This window comes from Stenella coeruleoalba (genome assembly GCF_951394435.1).
Source record: "Stenella coeruleoalba genome assembly, chromosome: 8".
Lineage (NCBI taxonomy): Eukaryota > Metazoa > Chordata > Mammalia > Artiodactyla > Delphinidae > Stenella > Stenella coeruleoalba.
In genome coordinates, this window is record NC_137154.1 from 53,001,067 (window position 1) to 53,017,186 (window position 16,120).

Consider the following 16,120-nt stretch of genomic DNA (forward strand, 5'->3'; position numbering starts at 1 on the left):
TTCGAGCCCTGGTCCGGGAAGATCCCACATGCCATGGAGCAACTAAGCCTGTGCACCACAACTACCGAACCTGCGCTCTAGAGCCCACAAGCCACAACTACTGAAGCCCATGCACTTAGAGCCTGTGCTCTGCAACAAGAGAAGCCACTGCAATGAGAAGCCCGTGCACCACAACGAAGAGTAGTACCCACTCGCTGCAACTAGAGAAAGCCCGTGCGTAGCAACAAAGACCCAACGCAGCCAAAAATAAATAAATAAAAATTTAAAAATGTATTATTGATTATTTCTATATGAAATGTCTTATAAAGCAAAGATGAGCTAAAATATAAGACAAGAACATGCAGGCTGGGGGGTGGTGATCAGAGGTATAAAGTTTGACTAACTGGAAACTGAGATATACAGATTGAAAAAATAAGGATAGCTGCCCAAAAACTATCCAACAACAATAAAAAACAGAAATAGAATGTATAACTACTACACAGAAGGAAATACAGAAAATTTTAATCAATTCAATAAAAGGCAGGAATAGATCAAAGCAGGAGCAAAGGAAATCATGGCAAATAGAAAATCTAAGACAATCAGAAGAGAAAATATTAGAATTAATGGGAGAATACAGCAAGTTTATAGGCACAAGGTAAGTATACAGCAATCAAATTGTTCCTATGCATCACCAACAACCAATTAGAAAACATAATGGGAAAACAATCTTATTCACTACAGCAACAAAATCTAGAAAACATCTAGGAAAAACAAAGAGAAAAGGACCTTTTTGAAGTATATAAAAGAAAACCTGTGAAAATGTAATGACGTATAGTTATCCCTCGGTATCCGCAGGGGATTGGTTCCAGGACCTCCATGAATACCAACATCTGAGGACGCTCAAGTCCTTTAGATGAAATGGTGCAGTCCAGTCTGCCCTCCGTATGCCTAGGTTCTGCATCTGCAGAATCTTGTTTACACATAGAAGTACTCAGTATTATTCAAGATCAATTTTCAGATTAATCTATAACTTTAACCCAAGTCCAATCAAAATCTCCACAGTAACATTTGTGGTGGCTGAAAACTGAGTCCAAAATAATTATGAAAGGGTAAATGCCTAAGAAAGATGAAGACAATTCTAAAAAAAAAAACAAAAAACAACCAGACGGAGACTTCCCTGTTAAAAATCAAAACACATTGCAAGGCTATAATAGTAAGTGCGGTGTTTGTGAGGAACAGAAATGTAGGTCATTGAACAAAATAAAGAGCCCACAGCAGATCCACACCAGTGAGGGAACTTGCTATGAAACAGAGGGAACTTTTTAAATCGGGAGGAAAATGACCCTTCAAACAAGTGGATTTGGATCACTGGCCTTCTACACAGAAGAATGTGAAACATATCCCTATCTCACACTATACAGAAAAACTAATTCCAGGTGTATTACAACCCTCAATGTGTGAAAATAAACCTTGAAATTATCAGGAGAAAATATAAAAGAATGTGTCTCTCTCTTTGGGATAGTGAAGTATTTTTTCAATTAGGAATAAAAACATAAACCATAAAGGCAAGGACTAAATACACTGAATACATTAAAATGAAAAATTTCTGTGTGACAAGACACTCTGTAAATAAAGGTAAAAGACAAGACACAGGAAAAAGGATTAATAATCAGAATCAATGTAGATCAATTAAAAGAAAAGACAACCTCTTAACAGGACAACAGCCATAGGGTATGAATATTCAGTCCACAGAAGAGGAAGGCACATGGCCAATAAACACATGAAAAGTTTCTTAATTTCACTGAAAATTAGGGAAATATGAAATAAACAATATACCATTTCCACACTATGAAATTGCAAAAATTTTAAATTCTGACATTAGAAGAAAAAGGGGTATTTTTATACACTATTCATTGAAGTATAAATGAACCCAGTAATTTTCTAATATCTAGTAAAATGTGTACAACCCAAGATTCAACAGTTTCATGTTTAACTCATAAATATATTCACAGAGAGACATAAGAAAATTCATTGCAATATTATTTGTGATAGTTAAAAATTAGGAAAATCTAAATATAAGATAAGTAATAATATGTAAATATGTAATATATTCATATGCTGGTAGATTATACAGCCATTAAAAAGAAGGAACTGGGCTTCCCTGGTGGCGCAGTGGCTGAGTCCGCCTGCCGATGCAGGGGACGCGGGTTTGTGCCCCGGTCTGGGAGGATCCCACGTGCCGTGGAGCGGCTGGGCCCGTGAGCCATGGCTGCTGCGCCTGCCTGTCCGGAGCCTGTGCTCCGCAACGGGAGAGGCCACAGCAGTGAGAGGCCCGCGTACCGCAAAAAAAAAAAAAGAAGGAACTATATGAGTGGATGTTTACATATGCATGTTTGTATTTTTTCAAGATATATAATGTTGCATGAAAAAAACAAAGTCACAAAATGATACATAGCGTTGGAGGTCATTTAAGTAAACACACACACACATACAGCAATGCCTTACATAGTTTATGGATAAAGAGGTGTGTACACCAAAAGTGGTGACCTCCTGGGGAGCAGAGGGAGGAACAGAATGGGTCTTTTGGCCAGGTGGGCAAAAAGACTTTTACTATGGAAGAAAAAATGTTTTAACACAAAAAAGACAGGAAGTAGATATAATAATTTTAAAAATTCTGGGTAGTAGCAATATGGGTGTTATACTATTCTTTGTAGAGTATTTTTTAAAGTTCTAAAAAAGAAAGAAAAGAGAAAGTGCTTTGAAGATTTCTCAGACAAGATAGCATCAGCTATTTAGCAGGGAATAAGAGCAGTATCAAATGGATGAAACCAAATCCTTAGCCACAAGCTCCCTCTTCAATGTCATTGGATTTTCCAGTCACGGTCGTGCTCCCTCCTCTACCCTGTGTTGTCTACTGCAAGCCAATGACAAGGGCTCTCTGGTACCATGCACTGGGGGTCTTTGAGTCTGGTCCTTTAGCACTGGGAAGGACTTGAGAGGGGGCTGGGCCAGGCTTCTAGAGACAGGCGAGGAAAATGAAGCCAGAGGAGAGGCTTGTTCAGGGTCACACGGGAAGGCAGACGTCAAGGCTCATCTTCATCCTTCAGGGCTCGGCTCAAATGCTACTTCCTCAGATGACAGCTCCAGCTCCTGGTTTAGGTTAGGCCTGTCAACTCTCATTAAGTGCTCTGTTAGCACCTTGTGCTTTCCTTGCCTAAAATTCCTCACAGCTGTGTTTAATACTAGTTATCAGAATGCATGCTTAACACCATATCTGTTGTTGTACTGCGCACCCATGATGAACCGCGTCTGTCTTGCTCATAGCGGTAATCCAGGAACGTAAGTGAAGAGCCTGATCCCGAAGTGATTGCTCTCCCGGCCTCTAAAGTGCTGTGCATTTAGGTTCCACGCTCATTTCTGAGTATAAATATTTAAAACTGCAGGACCTAATGGTTTACAAAACATGTTCACATCCACACAACCTGTGACATAGAATACTGCCCATTTTCTGGAGGAGGAAATTGAAGCTCAGAGACTTGAAATAACTTCATCAAGTTTGCATAAATAGTAAATGGAAAGGCTGGGATTTGGACTGAGGTTTATCTGATGCCAAGACATTTGGTTGATCCACTGCACCATGGCTACCAGATCAGTATCAGTGATTATTATTATTTTTTTAACATCTTTATTGGAGTATAATTGCTTTACAATGTTGTGTTAGTTTCTGCTGTATAACAAAGTGAATCAGCTATACCTATACATATATCCCCATATCCCCTCCCTCTTGTGTCTCCCTCCCACCCTCCCTATCCCACCCCTCTAGGTGGTCACAAAGCACCGAGCTGATCTCCCTGTGCTATGGGGCTGCTTCCCACTAGCTATCGATTTTACATTTGGTAGTGTATATATGTCCATGCCACTCTCTCACTTCGTCGCAGCTTACCCTCCCCCCTCCTGGTGTCCTCAAGTCCATTCTCTACGTCTGTGTCTTTATTCCTGTCCTGTCCCTAGGTTCTTCAGAACCATTTTTTTTTTAAGATTTCATATATATGTGTTAGCATATGGTATTTGTTTTTCTTTTTCTGACTTACTTCACTCTGTATGACAGACTCTAGGTCCATCCACCTCACTACAAATAACTCAATTTCGTTTCTTTTTATGGCTGAGTAATATTCCATTGTATATATGTGCCTCATCTTCTTTATCCATTCATCTATCAGTGATTATTAATTTCCCTTACATTCCTCACAATTTCTTCAGAACTCTTCCCTCTTCTATTGCCCCCAGCCCTAAACACCCTTCTGGTTAAAAGCACTCATGCTTCTGCCAGTGCAAGATCTTCTGCCTTTTCCTCCTTTTCCATCATCATCATCACCATCTTCCTCCTCCTCATGTATCTCCCTGCTATTAAAGTAGGAACAGACACAGAGTAAATCAGGATGTCTCAAACTGTGGACCTCACAGTCATATCCCCAGAGCTGAGCTCAGTGTCTTATACATAGGAAGTACTCAACAAATAGGAATTGAATTAAACTGAATGAATGAATTGAATATGAATTGAATTGAATCCATTCATTCACAAAGTAATACTCTCTACCAAAATTCCTCCGTCTAGGTAGAGATTAAGGTAGCACTCATAAAGTATCACCTTCTCACAAATGTTGTTTGAATTAGGACTATCAGGATGTGCTAAAAAGGCTCCCCAGAGAATGGTGTTAGATTAGATTCTTAGTAGCTAGAATCACCAAGCCTCTCTCCAGTTCATAGCCAGCCTTTGGCCAACTGGAGGAATGCTGGATCAGGCGCTTCTTCGAGGAGTCAGAACAGAACTCCCACGGCAGAGCTCTCTTTCATACTTTTCTTGGATGCTGAGTCCTAGGCAAGTGGATTACGTCCCTCTACAACTTTTAATACCACTATTTCCTTGTCTATTTCTTTTAAAGCCTGTTTCAGCACCTGGGGAAACCCCAAACAGATGGTCATAGCAGCCAGAGACTAATAATATTTCACAATGGAGACTCCTGTACCTTGTGCCCTTGGTTGCTATGAGAGATGGGTTGGTTACCCATTATACATAAAGACAAAGAGACTCTCACACGTACATCAGTGCCCTGTTGCTTTTCAGTGGTAAGGAAACAAGAGAGTGACTATGTCGCTTGGGGAGAATAAATGATGTGCTTAACAAGGCATGGTCAAACCAAGTATTCTCAGGCACCCTGTTCAGGAGGTGAGTTGCTACTTAAATACAGAGTCTGAACCTTGGTAGCACAATATTCCGTCCTCAGTGATATAGATCAGAGATTGGCAAACTATGGTCCACGGACCAAATTTGGCCATCAACCTGCTTTTGTTCAGCCAGGAGCTAAGAACGGTTTATGTAGATAAATGTTTGCAATCAATATGATGAAAAAGATCACTAATTTTGAACCCGATTTCAGCAAATGTTATTCCCCTAAAAAATCCATTCTTCGGGGCTTCCCTGGTGGCACAGTGATTGAGAATCTGTCTGCTAATGCAGGGAACAGGGGTTCGAGCCCTGGTCTGGGAGGATCCCACATGCCGCGGAGAAACTAGGACCGTGAGCCACAACTACTGAGCCTGAGCATCTGGAGCCTGTGCTCCGCAACAAGAGAGGCCGCGATAGTGAGAGGCCCGCGCACCGCGATGAAGAGTGGCCCTGGCTTGCCACAACTAGAGAAAGCCCTTGCACAGAAATGAAGACCCAACACAGTAAAAATTAATTAATTAATTAATAAACTCCTACCTCCAACATCTTCTTAAAAAAAAAAATCCATTCTTCTCATTAGTAGACCCATATTGCAAAAGATTATATTCTAGTATTATTATTATATTTTGAATTTCATCAATAAAAATTTTTGGGAAATTTTTTCTTTCTAGTTATATAAGGTCCAGTAAAGCCTAAGATATTTACTATCTATCCCTTTACAGAAAATTTTCCGATCACTGGTCTAGACCTTTTCAGACTTGCCTCCTGCCGTATCATTCCTCACGCTGGGAACATTTGCCATATCTGAATAGCTGTGGTCCCCAAATGCACATCTAGTTCCACATGCTCCAGCTATCCCTTCTGCCGGCAGTGTGCCACCTCCCTGCCCACTGATGGTTTTGTCTACTGAAATCGGCTGATCCTTCAAAGTACAGCTCAGATGATACCCTCCTCTCTGAGGTCTTCCCTGATCCTTCAAGTCAGACTAACAACACTCACAGAAAATCTTTTATCTGAGCAGTTCATGGTTCTGCTCCCAGAAATACAGACTGTGTGCACACAGAAGGGCAAAATTACCTCTTTATATTAGCCAAGTGGTGCTCGAACCCACTGGGGAGATGGATGATGAGCATAGTTGTTGTTTACTGAGCACTCACTATGGGCTAAGCATTATGCTAAGTACTGCACATATATCATTCATTCAGTTGTTCAATTAAAACCTACTAAGCATCTCCTAAAGACCATGCACTAAGCTTGGTGCTTGGGGTGCAGTGGTAAATATTACAGGTAAGAGAGTCACAGACTTGGGCTTCCCTGGTGGCGCAGTGGTTGAGAGTCCGCCTGCCGATGCAGGGGACACGGGTTCGTGCCCCAGTCCGGGAAGATCCCACATGCCACGGAGCGGCTGGGCCCATGAGCCATGGCCACTGAGCCTGCGCATCCGGAGCCTGTGCTCCGCAACGGGAGAGGCCACAGCAGTGAGAGGCCCGCGTACAGCAAAAAAAAAAAAAAGAGTCACAGACTTAACGAACTGTTAAGTCTTTCAACAACCTTGCAAGGTAGGTGTCATTGTCAACCAGTAAACAAAATCAGAAAAGAGAGGTTAAGCAACTTGACCAAAGACATACAGTTAGTAAATGGTAAGCAGGATTTGAACGCAAAGCTCCAAATAAAGCTAGATATCTGGGAGGGGCTGGAATTACTATTAAGTATTGTATTCTTTTTTTTGTTTTTTTGTTTTGTTTTTTGCGGTACGCAGGAGAGGCTCCGGACGCACAGGCTCGGTGGCCATGGCTCACGGGCCCAGCCGCTCCGCGGCACGTGGGATCTTCCCGGACCGGGGCACGAACCCATGTCCCCTGCATCGGCAGGCGGACTCTCAACCACTGCGCCACCAGGGAAGCCCAAGTATTGTATTCTTAAAAGGCCTTCTTCATTTTTATCTTATTGGTAAAGACCTCTAGGAAGGAATATATAGTTCCTAATCTTTGCCTTCCCAGTGGAACTAACTCCATGCTTTTGACACACTGCACAGGTCAACAACTCCTCAGGAAGTGGTCCCTGATTCAGAATGAATCAGACCCCCCTTTCCTCTATATCCCCTCAATACCTTGTGCATATTTCTATTATTGTACTTGCTACCATTACTATAATTTTCTTAATATGTTTCTCTCACTAGGAACTACGGAAACTTAATATGTTTCTCTCACTAGAAACTATAGTTTATCTCACTCGACCAGGAACTCTTTTAGGACAGGTACTATGTAATTCATTTCTAAATCCCCAGGTTCTAGCATAGTGCCTGATGCAAGATGTGGCAGATGTTAAATGAATGGATCAGTGAAAGACTTTTATCGGTAACCCACTCTGTTCTGTTCTCTCAGTGATAACAAAAGTGGGCAGCACTTACTGATGGGCACGCACTCCTAAAAGCATTAGCTCCCTCCACCTTCATCATGACTCTGTGAACTCACTACTGTAATTATCTCCTTTTATTGATGAGAAATATGAAGGCTTTCTCAAGGTCACACAGATTTTTAGTTAGAGAGAGATGATTCAAACCCAGTTTTAGTGGTTACCAAATCCTTTACTGGCCACCAGGACACTGCCCCGGACTCATACAACCATCTCTTCCATGAATCTTCCAACAGGATTAACCAGTCCTTGTTGTGGCCCTTGAGAACTCTGGCCCAGATTAAACCTCACTAGGCCCTGCCTGGTACTTATGATACATGCATCCATGTTACCTCCCCCACAAGACGGCAAGCCCCCGTATGGGGGACCGTGTGCTCGGCACCTTGAATCCTCATAGCCCACAGCCCCAGCCGTGGCAGGCTCCTAAGATGATGCACTGAACTTGAAATAAAAATGATATTAAGCCCACTAAATTATTACTATGCTATTATGATCGAATAAATCCAACCTAATTCCCTGCTTTTATAGCATAAGCCTCTTTCACAATGGACTAAAAGCCCCGAAGGATAGGAAGGATTTAGAAAGAAGATGGAAGGTGGGCAGGAGGGAAAATTGTGAGCAAAATCCAGCAATGGTTACGTGTGGAGCTTGTCATGGCTCAGCTCAGCCTGTGATTTGGCTAGATCACCCGCTGGGGACCCTGAGATTTTAAGGTACAACCAGAACTGAGAATCTGCAGGAAAAAGCATCAGGTGTTGTGAAGGGAGCAGTGGGCAAAAATGCTGGATGCACCAGAGAGGTCAGATCCTGGAAAGCCTTGACCACAGGCTGAGCCGCCAAGGCCTTGCTCTGGAAGGGAAGGGGATCCATGGAGAGTTCAGACAAGGAATAGTGAAACCATCCATCCCTCTCCCCATGCAGAACCAGGTGGTGAAGGAGGATGGCGTGGGCTTAGGAGAGTGGGAGTTGGGGGGCAGGTGGCAGCCCTCCCAGGAATGGCATGTTGAACTGCGGGGACATGGCAGGGGTCGGCTTGAGCCCACGAGTGAGACACAGCTGGAGGCCGGAATGAGGAGAACCAGGTTCCTGAGCCAGCCCAGTCACTGACTGGTTGTGTGACCTCAGTCCCCAGACCTCCCTGACTCTATTCTTCATCTTTAAAGAGAGAGATGTTTACCTTAAAAGGTCATGATAACATCTAAATAAAAAAAATATGTTAAAGCAATTGGCACTGTGCACTCAGCAAATGAGGCTGGAACTCACTTATGTCTCTGTTCTAATGTGCTGCTCTTCTGCTTTCTGCCATTGTCTATCTTTCGCCCACTATCACGGTTTAATAGAGAACGATTCTTAGAGGCCAAGAAGATTGCAAAAAGGCACTCTAGGATGTGCCACAACATGGGCCAGCTTTTTGAAGTCATTGCACAAAGTAGACAGTGACCACAAGCAACAGCACAGTGGAGGCACTTATGGTGGCTTTTGTGGTTTGGGGCTTGGGTCCTATTTTCCTACCGAAAGAGGTTCCATCAGGCTTGTTCCTGCAAAGCCTCTTCATTCAGTTTGAAGAGAAACACACACTGACAATGGACTATGCCGGGATAGGGAGGATGGAAAAGACTACTATTACGTTATACACGTGTGGGTAGCTTTTGTGGGACTCTGGCGGGCCTATGCTCTCGCTCTCGGATGGGAACAACACAGACACACATGCTCCTTCCTCGCCTGACTCTTCTTCTGCTCATCTCTGATATGTTGGGGAGGCTGGGCTGTGGCCGCAGCATGTTATTCTTCTCACTCTCTTTCTTCCCACCCTCCCTGACCCCTACGGGTTTGATCCTCACTGACAGCTCGATATCCAGATATTTCTTTTCTGTTCTGCCTTTTCTCCTGAGCATCAAACTTATATCTCCGTTTACTTAGTTTGTAATTTGTTTCTTATTTTTTGTGGAGTTATAACAAACAGAACAAAGCCCATTAATCTTAATTGTCCATATGTATAGACCCACATGACCACCATCCAGATCAAGAGACAGAATATTTCCAACATCTTGGTCAATTACCCCCCCACCCCCCCCAGAGATCATCACTATTCTGACATCCATCACCATCACTTACCTTTGCCTGTTTTTGAAATTTCATATAAATGGAATCATTCGGTAAGTACACTTATATCTGGTTTCATGCACTCATCACTATGTCTGTAAGATCTATCCATATTAGTGAGTGTTTCAGCAACTGTCTTTTTCTGCTGTGTAACAGTGGATCTCAACCAGTGGCAATTTTGGCACACCCAGAGGGCTTTGGGCGATGTCTGGAAAGATTTTTGATTGTCACAACTTGGAGGGGGATAACGTGGGGAACGCTACTGGCAAGGCTTGGAAAGAGGCCAGGGATGATGCCAAACATCTACAGTGCACAAGACAGCTCCTCACAACAAAGAATTATCTGGTCCAAAATGTCAGTAGTGCCGAGACTGAGAAACCCTGTGTATTCGTTTGCTATAGCTGCTCTAACAAATTACCACAAACTGAGTGGCTTAAAACCACATGAATGTATTCCCTTATAGTTCTGTAGTTAAGAGTCAGAAATGGGTCTCACTGGCTAGAATCATGGTGTCAGCAGAAGCAAAGTGTTCCTTCTGAAGGCTCTGGGAAGAATCCATTTCCTTGTCTTTTCCAGCTTCTTAGAAGCTGGTGCATCCCTTGGTGCATGTCACACTTCCGTCTTCACAGCCAACAATGGCTGGCCAAGTCTTTATCACACTGCATCACTGCCTCTTTCACTTATAAGGGTCCCTGCGATTACAATGGGCCCATCTGGATAATCCAGGATACTCATCCCACCTCAAGAGCCTCAACTTAATGACATCTGCAAAGTCCCTTTTGCTTTGTAACATAACATATTCACAGGTTCCAGGAATTAGGATGTGGACATTCTGGGGTGGGGGAAGGGCACCATGATTCTGTCTACCACACCCTACCAGGAGACAGTCCACTGTATGAATATACCACAGTGTATTTCTCCTATTGTGGATGGACATTTGGGTTGATTTTACTTTCTAGCTATTATTAATAAAGCTGCTACACGTTCTTGTACAAGGCTTCTGCACTCATTTTTGCTAGGTATATACTCAAGAGTGCAATTGCTGGGTCATAGAGTAAACATATGTTTAACTTGAATAGATAATGCTGAAGAGTTGTATGAGGTGACTGTAGCAATGTACACCCTTTACCAGCAGTGTGGGTTTCTATTTTCATTTTCTATTGAACACCTCCATGTAGTCTTTCTAAAGACACCTCAAATTCAACTTATCCAAAACTCTGCTATCTAGCTCAGTGAATGACTGTTTCCCCAGACATCCAAAGCATCTAAAGGAAACATCCTAGACTCTTCCCTCTCCCTTTCTGCCGACTTTCAATTAGCCTTATGTTATTCTGTACCATCAGTGCTTGTTTACATCCTTTCGTGGCTGGAGGTCTTCATCATCTCTCACCTAGACCACAGCTTCCTTTCTGGATTCCATGCTCCCAGTCTAATCCCCTCCAATCCATCCTTCCCACTGCTGCCAAAGTCACCTTTGCTAAAATCCAAAACCTAATCCTCCTTCTTCATTTGCTCATAGGATAAAGGAGCTGGTCCAGCCTACCTGCCTGGTCCACCTCTCGCCATTCTAGCCTCATCCAACGAGACCTCTACGTTTTACCTGCACAGAACTGCTGACAATTTCTCTCCTGTACTTTTGCTCAGACTGATCCCTTCCCCATGTAATGCCCATTCATCTTTGAAGATTCAGCCTACCAGTCCCTTCTCTACTGAACCCTTTCCCTGATAACCCTCAAATCAAGTAGACTTAACCTCTCTCTCCTCTGCGCCCCACCAAACCCTGCATAGACTTTTTGTTAGGGCACCTATAACTTTTCAGCTCACCTGTCTCTCCCTAATAAACATAAGTCTTCCAAGAGCAAGGACTACTTTGTCTTCCTAGGAATTAGCCAGATACAGAGCAGACACTAATCAATATTCAGTGGATTGAAAATGGTTTGAGACAATACATGTTAGTATGACGTGGAGGAAGTGCCCTGTGTAGAGAGAGATTAGTGTTAGACAAAGTCTGTGCCTTCAACAGTTTTAAAACCTAAAGACAGACAAGAGGCCTTGTGGGTCCTCAGCTCTAACAGGGAAGTAACAGGACCACTTCTTCAGAGCTACTATAAAGATTACAGGCGAAAATGCGTCTAAAGTTTCTAGCAGCCTGCCAGGCATATAGGAGGCATTTGATTAAGTACTACTATTGTTTCTAACGGTGAAAACTAGCATCTTTAGTGAACCTCGAAAGAATTTTTAGTTTGCTGGTCACGGTCCATTTGCAGTTTTCTTCATTTGGCGGAGAATTAGAAGCTCACCTGTCTAGATGTCTGCAGCTGACCTAATTTGGAAAGCCAAAGCTGCATTGATTACAGAGATGGCTCTTAATCCCAGTGGACATGGTTGGATTCTTTTAGTTTTATATCCTGGACACAGTGATTCTTTGTGATTATAGATTTAGAACTATCACTGGCTTGACTTTTTTTGAAAGTTCGTAGATGCATTAGATGCCATTTTTTTCTAGGACAGCAACCAAGGATTAATTGTGCGTATCTTATCTCCTCTCCTCTTTGTGGGTTAGTTTCAGTAACATTATATCTAACTGCTCAAGGTCAACCAATGATCTAGAAAAATGCTTTGCACACAGTAATTCCTCAGTAAACATTTCCAGGGCAGCATAAGGCTTTGCTGAGTTAGGTGCCCAATGTGGTTTCCATGATTAGTCTCTCTCCTGCTTTTCTTCCCTCCCTTCCGATCACTCTTTTGTCTTTTTCATGGTTATCCCTTCTGCTGTCAGTACCCCAAATACATGTATCCCTCAGGGCTCCACTCTCTGATGGCTAATTTTCTCTACTTCCTCTCTAGGGATGATTTCACCTCCTCCCATGGCTTTAATAATATCCATAGGGCTTCCCTGGTGGCGCAGTGGTTGAGAATCTGCCTGCTTATGCAGGGGACACGGGTTCGAGCCCTGGTCTGGGCGGATCCCACATGCCGCGGAGAAACTAGGACCGTGAGCCACAACTACTGAGCCTGCGCGTCTGGAGCCTGTGCTCCGCAACAAGAGAGGCCGCGATAGTGAGAGGCCCGTGCACCGCGATGAAGAGTGGCTCCCGCTTGCCACAACTAGAGAAAGCCCTCGCGCAGAAATGAAGACCCAACACAGCAAAAATAAATTAATTAATTAATAAACTCCTATCCCCAACATCTTCTTAAAAAAAATAAAAATAAAATAATAATAATATCCACAGGATGTTTCAAATCACAGCCCGGATCTCTCTCTACACTTCAGATCCACTTACTCAGCTGCCCCTTGAAATTTCTTGTCAGATATCTCATAGACAACTCAAATTCTAGATACTAAAATTAAGCTCAACTTCCACTCCTGACTTTCTTCTCCTCTACATTCATCATAGAATTCTAAATAAAAGTCTGTTGCTTTTTTTAAAAAATATCTTTATTGGAGTATAATTGCTTTACAACGTTGTGTTAGTTTCTGCTGTACGACAAAGTGAATCGGCTATATGTATACATATATCCCCATACCCCCTCCCTCTTGAGCCTCCCTCCCTCCCTCCCTATCCCATCCCTCTGTTCCAATGACTAGGACCACTACCAGTTAATTACCCAAACCAGAAAAGAGTTATCCTGGATTTACCCTCTTCCTTGCATCTCAACTGGTCATTACGATCTGTTTTTCAGTAACTGTATGTACTATGTTATAAATCTCCAGTCCCACAGCCTCAGTTCAGGCTTTATCGTTGTCCCTGGATTATTCCAGTGGCTCGTTACTGAAAGGCCACCCTTTCTCTAACCTCCCCTGGTCACCGGTCAGTGGGACATTAATAAAATTTAAATCATATTAAACTATCATGTAGTTCCTCTACCTAGATTCCTTCAGTGACTCATTTTTAAAAAAAAAAAAAAAAATCCAAACTCCTCAGCCAGGGATATAAAACTGTTCCTAACGTGACCTATGCCTACCTCTCAGAGCATAAAAGCTAAAGGAATAGTAAAAATAAGAGCAAAACTTACTGAAAAGGGAGATGATCGACAAAACCAAAATTTGATTCTTTGAAAAGACTAAGCAAACCTCAATAAGACAATTATGAAAAAAAGAGACAAGGCACCAATTAATATTAAGTATGAAAGGGGATGTAACTGCAGATAAGTGGAGATGATTTTAAAATCCACAAGATAGTGCTATGGTGACTCTTACGTCAATAAATTTAAAAATTAAAAAAAATTATAACATTTCCTAGAAAAATATAAATTACTAAAATTGGCTCAAGAAGAAATACAAAAGCTGAATAAATGAATAACTATTAAAGACATCAAACTGGTAGTTAAAAACTAGTCTCTTCATGAAAAAGACACCTGGTACAGAGAGCTTTACAGGAGACTCTTATCAGATATTTGAGGAGGAGTACTTGTTATAAGAATTGTTCCAAATAACTGAAAAAGAGCAAAATCTAACTATCTAACTTTATAGACATAACCATGATTCCAATACTGTACCCAACTGATATAAAAAAGGAAAAAATTTTAGACTAATTTCACTTATGAATAGATATGCAAACATTTCAAATAAAAAGTAGCAAAAGAATTCAGCACCATAAACTATATTTTTAAGTAAGATTTATCCTAGGAATGGAAAGATGGTTCAGTATCAGAAAAATCTATTAGCAGATTAAAAATAAAAAGCATAAGACTTTCTCAGTTGATGTCAAAAAAATCATTTAATAAAATTCAATACCAACTAATAAGAACCTGCTGTATAAAAAGTAAATAAAATGGAATTCAAAAAAAAATTCAATACCAATCCACATGTTTAGAAACCCCTAACAAACTAGTATAAAGACAAGTTTCTTAACCTGATATGACGCTATATTATAATGACACAGAGCAATCCTCATTCTTAATGATGAAACTTAAGAAGCATTCCCATGTCTCAAGACAAAGAAGCCTATTATCAAAACTATATGGAGGGACTTCCCTGGTGGTGCAATGGTTAAGAATCTGCCTGCCAATGCAGGGGACACGAGTTCGAGCCGGGAAGATCCCACATGCTGCGGAGCAACAAAGGCCGTGCAGGAAATGCAAATCAACACTACAAAGAGGTAGTGAGCCTGTGCTCTAGAGCCTGCGAGCCACAACTGCTGAACTAGAGCCCGTGCTCTGTAACAAGAGAAGCCACCACAATAAGAAGCCCACACACCCCAATGAAGTGTAGCCCCCGCTCTCAGCAACTAGAGAAAGCCCGTGCAGCAACAAAGACCCAATGCAGCCAGAAAGAAAGAAAGAAAAAGCATTAAAAAAAAAAAACTATATGGATATCCTCACCAGTGTAGCAATATACATACACACAAAAATATATGAATATCAGAATGAAGACAATAAACTGGTATTTGCTAAAAGTATACATTATCTCCACAGACAGTCCAAGAGAATCTACAAACAAAATTAGAGTGTGGTAAAGTTGTTGAATACAATAAAAACATATAAAAATTAATACATATGAGCAATAACAAATTAGAAAATGTAATAAGATATATGCTTGAAAATAGGAAAACTAATTTTAAATAGCTCAGAAAAAAAGATGATAGTATGGCATTAGCTCAGATTAATGGAATAGAACAGAGATCTCAGAAATATATTCAAGCATACGCGACCCTTATGTGATAGAAGAGATATCAGTGGGGATATTAATGGGGAAAAGTTGAACTGTTAAAAAGGGTATTGGGGGCTTCCCTGGTGGCGCACTGGTTGAGAGTCCGCCTGCTGATGCAGGGGACACGGGTTCGTGCCCTGGTCCAGGAAGATCCCACATGCCGCGGAGCGGCTGGGCCCATGAGCCATGGCCGCTGAGCCTGCGCGTCCGGAGCCTGTGCTCCGCAACGGGAGAGGCCACGGCGGTGAGAGGCCCGCGTACCGCAAAAAAAAAAAAAAAAAAGGGTATTGGGATAAATGACTTTCCATATGGGAAAAAGGAAAATCAGTTCCCTGCCTCATTCCATACATAAAGTTAAATCCAATTATATTACTAGAGGCTTAAATATAGAAAAATAAAACTTAAAAACTATTGTGTGTGTATGTGATTTTTGTGGAGAAAATTACAAAATGTAAGTGAAGGACAAAAAGACAAATAAATGGCAAGCAATACCACGTTCGTATATGGGAAAACTCAATACCTTAAAGATAGCAAATCTTCCCAAGCGGTGTCTTCACAAGCAAGTCTGAAGTTAACCTGCATAAAAATTACCTAGAGTGCTTCTTAAAATATAGATTCTTAGGCTCCATTTTAAAAGTACTGAATCAGCACGTCTGAGGATGAGGCCCGGGAATCTGCATTTTAGAAAGCTCTCCAGATGATTTTTTTGTGTACTAAATTTTGAGAACCTCCGTCTTAAGGGA

At 41.8% G+C, this 16,120-nt stretch overlaps 1 protein-coding gene across 2 annotated transcripts in view; it reads right to left on the reverse strand.

The window, feature by feature from the left end:
- Positions 1-16,120, reverse strand: part of MAP6 (microtubule associated protein 6) — a gene marked incomplete at its 5' end in the record, with an annotated part of 87,993 nt that overhangs the window by 66,232 nt on the left and 5,641 nt on the right. The gene's annotated exons all lie outside the window — the stretch shown is intronic.